Raw genomic sequence first — 14,843 nt, forward strand, 5'->3', positions numbered from 1 at the left:
ATTCTGGTACACTCAGAAACTGAGGAGAAACATGAGGAGCATCTACGTATTGTGCTGTAAGTGCTAAGAGAGAAGCAACTGTATGCAAAGTTTAGTAAGTGTGAATTTTGGTTGCGAAGTGGCTTTTCTAGGTCATATGGTTTCTTTGAAGGAATTAGAGTGGATCCTCGAAAAGTTGAGGCGATTCGGGATGGAAGCCACCAAAATCGATGTCGGAAATTCGAGTTTTACGGGTTTGGCGAGGCTATTACCGAAGGTTTGTAGAAGGATTTTCTCTGATTGCTGCACTATTGACTAAACTGTTAAGGAAAGGGGTAGCATTTGTCTGGACTGAGAATCAACAACAAGCTTTTGACCATTTGAAAAAGGTATTGACTGAAGCACCAGTGTTGATTCAACCGGAGTCTGGGAAGGACTTCACTATGTACAGTGATGCGTCGCATGTAGGGTTAGGATGTGTATTGATGCAAGAGGGTAAGGTGCTCGCTTATGCTTCACGACAGCTTAGGCCTCATGAAGCGAACTACCCTACGCATGATTTAGAGCTAGCAGCAGTGATCTTTGCATTGAAAATCTAGAGACATTACTTATATGGAGAAAAGTGTATCATATACATAGACCATAAGAGCCTAAAGTATCTGTTAACTCAGAAGGAGTTAAACCTTAGGCAACGAAGATGGGCAGAGTTGCTTAAGCATTACGACTGTTCGATTGAGTACCACCCAGGTAAGGCTAACGTGGTGGCTGATGCATTGAGTCGAAGGGTTGTTTCTGATTTGAGAGTCTTGTTTGCACGTTTGAGTCTGTTTGACGATGGAAGTCTGTTAGCAGAATTGCAAGTGAGGCCTACTTGGACTGAGTAGATTAAAGAAAAATAGTTGAAAGAGTAAATTGACCTAAATGCATGTTTGGCTGTTGTTATTTATTGCATGCCATGTTGTTATTATCTGATGCATGGGTCTGGGATATTGATGGAGGAAGTACTGAAAGTGGCTTGTCCACGTACTGGAAGCTTTGCCTCAATTTACTGTTAACTGAGCAGCAAGTCTGCAACTGTGGAGTGTAAGTCTGGGTGGGTTGAGTTATTCCCCACATGGAGTGTAGGGCTGGTACGGGTGGAGTGTAGAAATTTGATACGGGTGGAGTGTAGCGGTTGGTGGGTTGAGTAGTCTCCCAAATGGGCTTGCATATGTTTATTGATGTTGCATATATTTTGAAATGGGCCTATGGGCGTCTTCATTATCTGAATAAGGGCTAAGGCCCGGTTTAATGTAATCTGAAAAGGGCTCATCCCGATATCCTTTATTATCTGAATGGGCTTAGGCGATGGGCTTGATCGACTGGTGTGAATGGGTTTTCCTTACACACTGAGTTTCCAAACTCACTCCTTCTTTAACCTTGCAGGTGGGCCTTGATGTGAGTGTCTCGGAGCCAGAGGGGATTCAGAGTGGCCATAGTGAACGCTTTTGGGTTTGAAAAAGAGACTGGTTTTCTTAAGCTATTATTTATTACTATTTAATTTTTGGGTTGTAATAAGGCCATTTTAACTTTATTTTCTTTTTTGATTTTTTGGGATTATATTATTTTTAATAACTTTATTCTGGTGGATAATAATTCAAATGGGCTGGACTTAGGGCCCGATTTCAAAATGATACTTTCTTTTAAAATAACACAACGTCACGAATATTTGATTTATCAAAGATAACCACTCAAAGAAGTTTCAATCCGTTATAACCAAGTATGGCAATGGATGTGGGCATGTCTAGGATTGGATCCAATCGAAGAGCTTGGTACTTAAGTAGCCTTCATGGCTCACCTCCTCTGTTTAGGGATACCTACCTGGTGCCCAGCTTCCATTCAGTTGGTTAGCTTAACAAAAGTCGGCTTTTAAAACACTAAAAAGGGAACACGGGGTTTTTTAATTTCAATGTGGTATGTCTGATTCAGCCATAACGTCTGGGCCAGGTTTGGGGTGCTATATCGAGGTTGAAAACACTGGCTGCTTTCGTCGGCTTTGTTCTCATAACTTTCCACTGATAGTTATTCAGTGACATCTCCTCAATAAATTTGTAAGCCGCCTCAGGTGTGTTACTATTGATAGTTCCTCCAGTGGCTGCATCAATCATTATCCGAGTCGAAGGATTCAGGCCATTATGAAACGTTTGAACCTGTAGCCAAAGCGGTAACCCATGGTGAAGGCATCTTTTTAAAAGGTCCTTGTATCTCTCTTACGCATCGTAGAGTGTTTCTAAATCCATCTGTACAAAAGAAGAGATGTCATTACGTAATTTGGCTGCTTTAGCTGGAGAAAAATATTTTAATAGAAACTTTTCGGTCATTTGTTCCTAAGTAGTGATTGACCCTCGTGGTAATGAGTTCAACCATTGTTTAGCCTTATTCCTTAATGAAAAGGGAAACAACCAAAGGCGAATGGTGTCATCAGAAACGCCATTAATTTTAAAGGTATCGCAAAATTCTAGGAAATTTGCCAAGTGAGCTTTGGGATCCTCGTCCTGCAAACCATCAAACTGAACAAACAGTTTTATCATTTGAATTGTGTTAGGTTTTAGTTTAAAATTATTTGCAGCAATAGCAGGTCTAACTATACTTGACTCAGTTCCTGTGAAATTAGGTTTAGCATAATCATACATAGTGCGTGGAGCAGGATTCTGACTTACTAGATCAGCAGCAATCGCAGGAGGTACTGGATTTTCTTGGTTTTCAGCCATCTCCTCGGTTGTCGTTGAAGTATCGTCCTATTGCTTGTCCTCTGTGTATCTTAGGCTTTGCTTTATTTCTCTTCAGTTTCTTCGAACTATGCGGTCAATCTCACTGTCAAAAAGTAGTGGTCCTAACGGGTTTCTTCTGGTCATAACCTAGAAAGGCCTGTCAAAAGAAAATCAATAAAGAATTAGAAATTAAAATAAAAATTTAAATTGCAATAAAAGTAAAAAGGCTAAAGTAATAAAAAATGAGTGTTCCTAATATCCTAGTTCCCCGGCAACAGCGCCAAAAACTTGATTGCGTGATATTCGTAACAGGTTTTAAAGATTTATAAATGAATCGTTCTTGAAACTAACTTATTATCACGATTAAGGCAAATGTACCGATCGAACAGTAGTGTAGCTCAGAAAGACCGGATTGTCGAACCCAAAGGAACTACGAGTACTAGTATTTACTTCTTTTTTTATTATCTAGCCTAAAAATTAAGAGGTTTGGTTATCTAAACTAATTACTAACTAAGAATGCTCAGAAAGAAAACTCGGGAAAATACTTTTGGAAAAATTCGATTGATTGAGACAATACCTAAGGAAAAATCCACCTAGACTTCACTTGTCATTTAACTCTGAATTAGACGATTTATTCATTTGACTTGATCCGTAGAAATCCCTAAGTTATATTATTATCTCTCTTGAGACAAATAATGTCTAACTCTAGGTTGAATAATTGAAATCTCTTTCTAATTAACACCCTAGAATTGCATTAACTAGATCTATGGATTCCCTTATTAGGTTTCACCCTAATCCGGAAAAGTCTCGTCACCCTATCTCTAGGTGCGCAATCAACTCTGCTTAATTATGACAATTTTACTCTTAAACATTGTCTATTCCTCCTCTGAATAAGAGTGTTAACTTGAATCAATATCCTGGAATATTAAAACAAGAATTAAGAACACATAATTAAGAACAAGTCAAATATTTATCATACAATTCAGATAATAATAACAAGATCTGTCTTAGGTTTCACAACCCTTAGGTATTTAAGGGGTTTGGTTCATATTTATGAAAGAAAACATCTCAAAAGCATAAAGATAACAAAACATAAGAAAACCTAAAACTCCTGAAGGAACTTGAAGGGAGATCTCCAGTCTTGATGATGAATCCGGCTCTTGAGATGGATTAATTGGCTGTCCTTGAGTAATTCCTTGCTTCCTACTCTGTGTCCCCCTCCTAAGTGCCTCCTCATGTGTTTAAATAGGCTTTTGAATGCCTAAGAGCCCTAAAAATTGGTCTTTTCCGAATAGAACTAAACTTGGGCTCGGTAGGGACGCGCCCGTGTGCGATTACTCCAGCCTGTGGTCAAGGCTGTTAAATAGGCACGGGCGTGTGGTCTACCCGTGTAAGTCATGCTTTGATCTTGCCAAATTGACACAGCCGTGTGACACGCCCATGTGAGGAAGTCCGGGCCGTGTTGTTTTCCCATGTGGGTCCATTTTCTCTGTTTTCGGCCAGTTTCTCGCTCTTTTTACTCTTCTGTGCTAACCTAAGTATAAAACATGAAATTAAAGGATTACGAGCATCGAATTCACTAAATCTAAGGAGAAATCATCCATAAATGTGCTAAGCATGGGATAAAAATATGTATAAATTACGGTTTATCAGTATGCGGGATTGGTAATAGACACTATGCACGAACATGCTTTGCACATTAATGCAAGTTAAAACATCCACACGACAATAGTCATACATTTTCATATACTTCATTTAAACACTCATCATTTATGTAACACCCCGTACCCGAGACCGTTGCCGGAGTCGGATACGAGGGGTTTGCAGACTTAAATCACTTGCTTTTACAGTCCATTTTAAAATTTCCGAGGCGGTTGGCTAAGCTGCGTCCGCCATCTGTAAAATCATATCTTGGGTTCCAAAACTTGAAAATCAGTTTCATAATTTCTCCCTAAAACTAGACTCATATTTCCATCTACAGATTTTTTTCTAGAATTTTTGGTAGGGCCAATTAGTACAGTTTATTAGTTAAAGTCTCCCCTGTTACAGGGTGCGACTACACTGACCTTCATGCATTACGACTTAGATATCTCCCTGTAAAGGGCTTCAATACTAATGCCGTTTATTTCTATAGAAGATAGACTCAAAAAGGAATCTATACATATATGGAATGACTTCTAAATGTCTCTGGTTAATTTATAGAGAATTTCCAAATTCAGATCAGGGGATCCAGAAACCGTTCTGGCCCTGTCTCACGAAAACTTTAACATCTCATAATATACTGCTCATATGAACGTTTCGTTACTTTCCTATGAAAATAGATTCATCAAGGTTCAATTACATAATTTATTCACTATTTAATTCTATTCCTACTATTTTTAGTGATTTTTCACATCCACATCACTGCTGCTGCCAGCATCTATTTTTAAGGTAAACTTTACCTATTTCATGATCCTCCATGGATCAACTAGAGTTTGTCATACATATACCAAAAGTGATCATGAATAACCATTCCCATGGCTAACCGTTACCAACAATTCCATACCTCTCGACGGATAACATACAAAACGATTATAATGCTATGATCAAAGTATATTTAAGCCATTTTCACATGGCTATCCAAACTTACACAAAACCGAAGGGTACATGACCAACAACAAAAAGGGTAGTCCTATACATGCCATTTCAAAGTTCAACCAAAAGTATACCAAAAGGGGCTTTGATAGTGTGGGCGACTTCGACTTCAAAATTCCCGAGTCCGATAGTGAAGAACCAAAATCAGTAAAGCAGAGAATTAAATAAGCAGAGTAAGCATTAAATGCTTAGTAAGTTTTGAGCAAAGAATTTAAGCACAATCAAGTATAGCATTCATATAACTAAACGGATAATTCCATATATACATATTCTCAAATCATTCCTACTTCACATTCCAACCCCTATATTCATACATAAGGGATCATCTTAGCCAAATACCGGAAGCTCATTACTCATTGGCGAATATTATTCGAAGGAATCAACTATTCCAATGCACATACGAAGCATACCTCATTGTTGGGATTTTACAAGCGTATTAACTGAATTTTTTACAGCAAGATCGCTCATTCACGAATCACGTACCTTCGGAATTTAATCAGATATAGCTACTCGTTCAAATGCCTTCGGGACATAGCCCGGTTATAGTAACTCGCACAAATGCCTTGGGACTTAACCGGATTTAGTAACTCGCACCAATGCCTTGGGCTTAGCCCGAATTAGTAACTCGCACAAATGCCTTGGATCTTAGTCCGGATATAGTCACTTAGCACAAAGCCTTCGGGACTTAGCCGGACATCATTGAATAACCATGCACATTTATCAATAAATCATGACACATCGTATTTCATTTTCATTACCAAAGCTCAAACACAAGACACTTATCACACTTGCAATTTCGCTCAATAGCCACATACAAAGAGCATGATTTTGATTTGCTTAAAACATGATCTAATCAAATCATAATCTAAGTTCCATTACTCGAAAACTTACCTCGGATGTGGTCGAACGATTTCGGCGGCTATTCGATAACTTTTTCCTTTCCCTTATCCAACTGTGGTCCTCTAAGCTCTTGAGCTAATTCAAACAAATTTAACTTATTAAAGTCTCATTATGCTAGCTTATGGCGAATATGACAAGGAGTTTAATAGGTCATATGGCCACCCTTTAGCTCAAATACACAATGGTCATCGCATTTTTAATCACCTTAAGCAATTTAATACAATTCATTCGAACATCAAAAGAGAAGCTCAAGGTACTTAGCCCATATATACATTAGACATTAAAGTCCCATATGTACGAAATCACTAATCGAATTCAACATATTAGCTAATATTCCCTTAGCGAATTTTCTAAGTCAAGATAAAGCCATCAATATGCTTACCTATGGCGAACATACACATCAACTTATGTACTCATTCATGTGGCGAACATACACATCTATGCTAAGGCCGATTGCAACACTTAATACATTCTACAAGTATGGTCACTTGTATTGACTAAACACCATTTTGTTTCAAGTTCAAAACTTGGCTAATACACATATATACACTACTAAAGCATCCTCTCCCTTTCCATCAATTCAACACATGCATTACTCATTAATATACAAAATTATATTCGGCCTTGGCACGCAACTTGCTAGCCAATTCTTCTCCATCTAGCAACTAATGCACATATGTGCTCATTTGTTAGACTCTACTTCATCTAACAACAACCATATTTCCCTTCTACTTCCTACCATGGCCGAATGCATCACAACACCATACCATTTCAATTTTGGTCATGGTTAAACAAAGAACTTAATGTCTCACTCAAAAATGCTAAAAAGAAGATTCAAGAGTCATCAATCCACCATCACATGCATCATTACAAAGCTTCACTTTTAGCATGCAAATGACATCAACACAAATCCACCTTAGCCGAATATCATCTCCATGACATAGTAAAGATTTGAACCATGGGCTAGTTAGAACTCAAACTAACAACTAAAAACATGCATGAATCTCATGGACAACATCAAACATACCTTAGTCTAGCAAACCACCATAGCCGATTTTCTCAAGCTCTTCCCCCTTCTTCTCTTTCTTCTATTCGGCCAAGAACAACCAAAGAATGGAGCCTTTTTTTTCTTTTTTTCTTTTTTCTAGTTTTGGCAAAATGGGGGAGCAAGGATGAAACAACTTTGGTTTCTCCTCCCACTCCCCACATATTTTATTGTTCTTAACACAACATGTTGTCATAAACTTTTTTATAATATGTTTTACCCATCACAATTTGTCTATCCACCTTGTCGTGGCCGGCCACTACTATTTAAGGGGGGAAAATTGACATGCAAGTCCTCCCTTTTGATTATATGCACTATTAGATCCTTATAGATTAGCCTATCACATTTCAAAAGTGTCACACAAGTCCTATGTACTACATTTACATGCAATTAACTAAATCGAAGCTTAAAATTTTCGCACATTCATATTCACATATTTTAGACAATAAATATCACATTCAAATAATTTGGTGACTCGGTTTAGCGGTCTCGAAACTGCTTTCCGACTAGGGTCACTTTAGGGCTGTCACAATTTAAGACTAAATATACCTCTTTTTAGTCACAAGACCATGCACATATGAACATACTAATTTAAACTATTTTGAGTACAAATACCAATTAAAAGTACACTCAATCTACATGCCAATTTACCATACTTAAAACACAAACACATGACCGAATCACTAATCAAATTTAAGCACAAATTATGCCATTTTTAGCCATTAACTATGTACCAAAGTAACCAACAACCTAACCATTTATTCATATCCATTTTAATAATATACCAATTACCATTTTCGGTCACAACTTATAGGATCATAGAACACCTAGTTTACTAGCATATTAATAAGTCTAAATAATATACCAACTTGTCTCTACTTGGCCAATTCACTACATTAGCAACCATGACATATGGGCATATATATATATATATGAATTCAATTAACAAATCATGACAGAACACATAGGCACATCATCTTCTACTATCAACCCAATTCCTATTACAAAATATACATTCCAATATGTCAAACTTACCATGATGAACAAATCATGAATTACACATATCATTAATTTAAACCATAAGTAAATACCAAATACACCCCACGCATATATCTTGAATATTACCTAACTAATACATGATATACCCTAACTCATCTAGCATCCATTATTTACCTTATTGCCGAAACACATAACCAAGCTCCACAACATAATATACCATGGATATTCTTTCGATATAAGTTCAAACCAAGACCAAATATATATACATTAACTTCATAATCAAGCCATTTTCGCATGGCTAAATATAAACATATTTCAAGATCAAACATATTATCTAGCCTATACATGCCCTAGATTCAGATTTTAAATTTATAAAATACCGAAAAAAATGATTGATAGTGTGACGAAGTTCCTTGACGATCCCTGAGCTCGTAGCTAGCTTCCAAAATCTATAAAACAATGAACAAACAAACACACAGTAAGCTTGAATAGCTTAGTAAGTCATAAGCAACTAAATAATTTCAATGACATACATAATTCAATTAAACTAGGCCGAATCAAGAAAACCTTAACCACATATACTTTTATCATATTTGCAAATTCATATATCATCAACACTAACATTGTAATGTCATTTGGCCAAAAATGACCAATAACATTAACATATATAATTCACTCTTTTATCAAGCAAATTTCATATCTTCATCTCAAGTACTATACTCACCTTACTTTCATAATCAATTAACTTCGTATGTACTTGAGCCATTCAGCTCATTTTCACATTTGGTCTTAACTCGATATTGCCCGTTGAACCATTCAGAATCAAATTAGATACTCAGATAACTCATAAAGCTTGAACAATGCCTACGTCCCAGACGTGGTTGTACATGTAGTCAAATATCGATGCCACTATCCCAAATAGGGTCTTACACGAAATCATATATGGTGCCGATGTCTCAGACATGGTCTTACACGTAAATCACAAATCGATTCCAACATCCCAGACATGGTCTTATACAAAATCACATATTGAAATCCTATGTCATGACATATGTATCCTAAGTATTCCTGAGGTACATACGGGGCTTTCGGACGTCGTTGCTCAATCATTTCATACTCGTAACCAATCATTCCATGCTAAATACAATTCAACTAGGTAGTTACATATTTATACAATTCAATTCGGCTATGTATAAAATAAATACATTCAATTTAACATCATTTTTTCACTTATGAACTTACCTCAGATGAAGACGAACGAACAGGGACGACTATTCAACAACTTTAGATTTCCCCCGATCTAATTCTGATTTCCTCTTTTCTTGGTCTAAATTAATATAAATTAAACTTATTTAATCACACATGTACTCAAATTCACCCAAAAACACATAAAAGAGCAATATTTACTTTAGCCCTTAACATTTCACATTTTTCACAATTTAGTCCCTATTTCACAAAGCACCAAATACACATAATTTCACTAAACTCTAGTATAGCCAAATTTTACTAAGGTTCATAGTAGTCCATTTCTTTCATTTATTTCACATTTTGATCCCTCAATTTACAAAATTTACAATTTAATCCTATATAGACATTTTTACCAAAAATCACTTAATTAAACATATTAATCTAACAACATATTTTTATTTTCCATCATCAAACAATAAAAACCACAAGCTATCATCAATGGAAATTCATGAATACATCATCAAATTCAAAAATTCAAGCATGGGCTAGTTAGTATTTAAAGCAACGATCTCAAAAAACCGAGCAAAACACATACCCGAATTAAGCTCCCAAAGGTGCCAAATGTTTAAAGCTTCTAAAGCTTTATTTACTTCTTAGATTCGACCAAGAAAGATGAACACATGCATGGCCATTTCTTTTTTGTTTTATTTAATACATATTAATATATCAATTACCAAATTAGCCTTTTTATTTTCATTAAAATTCGCTAACCTTAGGTTTTTATGTCCATCCAATATTTCAATGGTATAATATCAACATAACGACCCCACCTTAAAAGGAACATAGCAATTTAGCACTTTAACAAATAGCTAGTCATTTTTACATTTTACTCGATTAAATCCTTTTATTAAATTGAACACTCAAACGATAAAATTAAATCATGAAAATTTCACCTATATAAATTAACATGCTGTAGACACCAAAAATAATATTAAAATATTTTTCTGACTCAGATTTTATGATCACCAAACCTCTGTTCTGAATAGGGTCAAAACTGGGCTGTTACAGCATATGTACGAGTCTAGCTATACATGCCATAAGTAAATTATGATAGTGTGATGAGTCCTGACCTTTTTAAATTGTGTTTTCATATAGTAATGGATCCCAATCGAGTTGAAGCTGATGACGTAGAAAGTAATGCACCGACTCCCGCTCAAGGGGCAGCGCCAGTTGAGAGTAGACCTGTGACTGTGAGTCAAAGAGGAGGAGAAGAGGCTAGGGAAGCCTTTCTTCACATGATGAATGCCTGGTATATGGAGTTCATTCGAATGAACCTGAACGCTCAACCCCCTCCACCCCCGCTTATCCCTCAACCTATTCTTGTAGCACCCCAAGGTATGGATTTTATGAGATTGAATAGACCTCTAGTGGACAAAATTTGTAAGCAATGAGCTGAAGAGTTTTAAGCTAGTATAGATTATGATCCCAAAAGGGCAGAGTTCTGGCTCGAAAAAAACATTAGGGTATTTGATGAGTTATCATGCATACCTGAGAAGTGCATGAAGTGTGTTGTTTCACTCTTGAGAGACTCGACTTATCAGTGGTGGAACACCCTTCTGTAGGTTGTACCAAGGGAGACAGTCAATTGGGAATTTTTTTAAGAGGAGTTTTGTAACGCCCCAATTTTCGGGTTTTCTGTGTTTCTGTGATTTTTAAAATTTGTGTGTGTTCTGGTTGGTTAAAATATATATTTTAGTAGGTTAGTGGGCCTTTGGAAGGCCCAAACTTAAGTTAAATCCGTGGTAGTCTTCGAAATTTTAATTTTATGAGCAGTGATGCAATTGGCGTTTGGGCTTTTAAGAGTAAAGGGTAAAGATGACACAAAAGGAGTGTGGTGTAGTGGCAAGGTGGCGCCACTTAGGGACAAGGAAGTGACGCCATAGAGGAAGCAAGGGTCCAAGGTTCAAGTCTTGGCTCTTGCAATATATTTTGGTTTTCTTTTCAATAAATCTGGAAGCAAGTAGGTGCGCTTTAAAGTTTAATGTGTTGGATTTATGACACAAATGAGTTGGCATGTGAGAGGACTTTGGTTCAAATCCCTTGGCACGCAAAGGTTGATTATTTTGCTATGTTGGGATGACAAGAGTTGGTGTTGGTTTTAAACTCTGGTGATGGAGGGATCCCACATCGGGAAGCTAACATAAGAGTAGATGGAGAGCTAGCTTTAAATAGAGCAAACCATGAGGAGAGTAGGCATACCTTTCTTGGCTGATCCCTTTCGCTTTGTGACATGCTCGTTTGGGTTGGGCGTCAGCTAAGAGTGTTTGGAGCGCGGATTAACTGCAGTCTCCTAACAGGTGTGTATTTCTCATTACTCTAGCAGTAGGACGGCTATTTCAGGCCGCGATGGGCTAAAATGGGTCTGTAGGCCCAAGTGGATAAGTTGTAGAATTCCTAAAATAACTCTATAGGGTAGGACTACAGATTTACCCCTGGAGGGTAAAATGACTATTTTACCCTTCGTGCGTAAATGACTAACTTGTGTGATGATTGGGTTAGTTGACGTGGATTTATGTTAGGTATCGTTAATTCGTAAGTCTAATGTGTTAGTGATCGATTGTAAGATTATCGCGTGGGAGATATCGTCATCAATCGTCATCAACCAGGTGTGTAAACGACACCCTCCCTTAGACTGAATCGGTAAAAGCCGAAATACCGAAACGTTGGTATTTTGTGAACTCGCGAGCGTGCAAGCGCTCGTGAGACAGTTGTTAATGAATATGGTACATTTGGATGATTAGAGTGGAGAGTGTGCATTTTCGTGCACAACGGTATTTTTGGGCTTAATGGGCCAAAAATGGGCCAATGAGCCAACGGGCCCACTTTGGTAAAAAAGACGAGGTAAGTACTTCTGATTACTTGGTAAACGTTAGAATGAGCATGAAACCTTAGCAATAGGTAATAATTGCTGAAATACCCTTATGCATGCAAAATTATGATTTTACCCCTAGGGTTATTTTTTTCTGAAATGCATGATGTTTTGTTTCTGTATACGTATGCCATGACATATTATTTCTATTGCATGTGACATGGGTTTATATTGATGGAGGAAGCATTCAGCGACCTCATTTGCAATCGGTGGCCTCGCCACATATATCGATACAGTGACTTCGTCACAATATCCGGACCTCATTTGCAATCTGGTGGCTTCACCACATATATATATATATATATATATATATATATATATATATATTCTGGTGGCCTAGCCACAATATCTGTATCTGGTGACTTCATCACAATATCTGGCAGCCTCACTGCAATTTCTGTGGTGTGTAGCGGTTGGGTGGGTCGAGTAGTCTCCCCACATAGTGTGAGGCTGGTACAGGGGTGTTATGGATGGCTCTGGGTTGGGATTTCTGCATTCATGATATATTTGTTCTGTATCTGCTATGGGCCTAAGGGTTTCTGTAATGCCCCAAGCTCTAGACCGTTGCTGGAGTCGAACACGAGGTGTTAACAGACATATTTCATTGTAAAACACAGTTCATTTAAAATTTCCAGACAGGCTGGCTAACTGCGTCACTGTCACCTTAAAAATCATATCTTGAGTTCCAAAACTCGAAAACAAGTTTCGTAAATGTTTCCTGAAACTAGACTCATATGTCCATCTACAAATGTTTTCTAGAATTTTTGGTCCGGCCAATTAGTACAGTTTATTAGTTAAAGTCTCCCCTATTACAGGGTTCGACTACTCTAACCTTCATGCATTACGACTTAGATATATTCCTGTACAGGGCTTCAATACTTATTCCGTTTGTCTCTAAAGAAACTAGACTCGAAAAGGAATCTGTACATATAGGGTATGACTTCTAATTATCTCTGGTTAATTTATAGTGAATTTCCAAAGTCAGAACAGAGGATCCAAAAATCGCTCTGGCCCTGTTTCACGAAAACTTAAACATCTCATGAACTACGGCTCATATGATCGTTTCGTTACTTTCATATGAAAATAGGTTCTTCAAGGTTCGATTACATAATTTATTCATTATTTAATTCTATTCCTACTATTTTTAGTGATTTTTCATATTCACATCATCGTCTTTGTCAGATTCTGTTTTTAAGGTAGACTTTACCTATTTCATAATTTCCATGATTTAACTAGCCCTTTAACATACATAGCACAAAATATGATAGTGATTAACCATTCCAATGGCTAATCATTGCCAAGCCTTTCCACACCTCTCAATAACCATATATATACAAAATGATTATAACGCTATGCTCAAAATATATAAGCCATTTTCGCATGGCTATCCAAATATATACAATACCAAAGTACTTGACTAACAACAAAAGGGTAGTCCTATACATGCCATTTTCGAGTTCATCTAAATGAGTACCAAAGGGCTTTGATAGTGTGGATGACTTCGACTTTGACACTCCCGAGTCCGATGGTGACGAACCAAAATCTATAAAACAAAGAATCAAAGAAAGAATAAGCATTTAATGCTTAGTAAGTTTTGAGTAATGAAATCATGCACAATCAAGTATAGCATTCATACGACTAAGCGAATAATTTCATATACACATATTCTCACAATCATACCTACTTCACATTTCCAACCCTTATATTCATACATAAGGAATCAACTTGACTAAAAGCTGGAAGCTTGTTAATCGATTGAGCGAATACTATTTAGAAGGAATCAATTATTCAATGCACATACGAAACATACCTCATCGTTGGGATTTTACGAGCATATTAATTGAAATTATTACAGCAAGATCGCACAAATGCCTTCGGATCTTAGTCCAGATATAGTCACTAGCATAAAAGCCTTCGGGACTTAGCCCTGGTATCATTCGAATAACCAAGCACATATATCAATAAATCATGATACATCCATATTTCATTTTCATTACCAAAGTTCAAACACAAGACACTTATCACACTTACTAATTTCGGCTCAATGGCCACATACAAAGAGCACGATTTTGATTGGCTTTATAACATGATCTCTATACACATTCGGCTACCCGTCATAGGTATAAACTAATCACCTCAATATATAATTCAAGTAGAATCATTATCACCGTTTATTTGTCATACCTATATGTCATGACCTAATCGAATCATAATCTAAGTTCCATTACTCGAAAACTTACCTCGGATGTTGTCGAACGATTTCAACGTCTATTCGATCACCTTTTCCTTTCCTTTGTCGGATTTAGTTCCCCTTTGCTCTTGAGCTTAATTTAACAAATAAATTGATTTAAACATTTTGAACATCAAGGAGAAATTCAAGGTACTTAGCCCATGTATATTAGGCATTAGAGTCATATAT

The 14,843-nt window shown here is 36.9% G+C and overlaps 1 non-coding gene across 1 annotated transcript; it reads left to right on the forward strand.

Moving 5' to 3' along the window:
- The first annotated feature begins 2,184 nt into the window (after positions 1-2,184).
- On the forward strand, positions 2,185-2,291 carry LOC128282576 (small nucleolar RNA R71). Its single transcript, XR_008272901.1, has one exon. It is a non-coding gene; the product is annotated as a small nucleolar RNA R71 (small nucleolar RNA).
- Positions 2,292-14,843: the final 12,552 nt, after the last annotated feature.

This window comes from Gossypium arboreum, chromosome 1 (genome assembly GCF_025698485.1).
Source record: "Gossypium arboreum isolate Shixiya-1 chromosome 1, ASM2569848v2, whole genome shotgun sequence".
NCBI classification, from domain to species: domain Eukaryota; kingdom Viridiplantae; phylum Streptophyta; class Magnoliopsida; order Malvales; family Malvaceae; genus Gossypium; species Gossypium arboreum.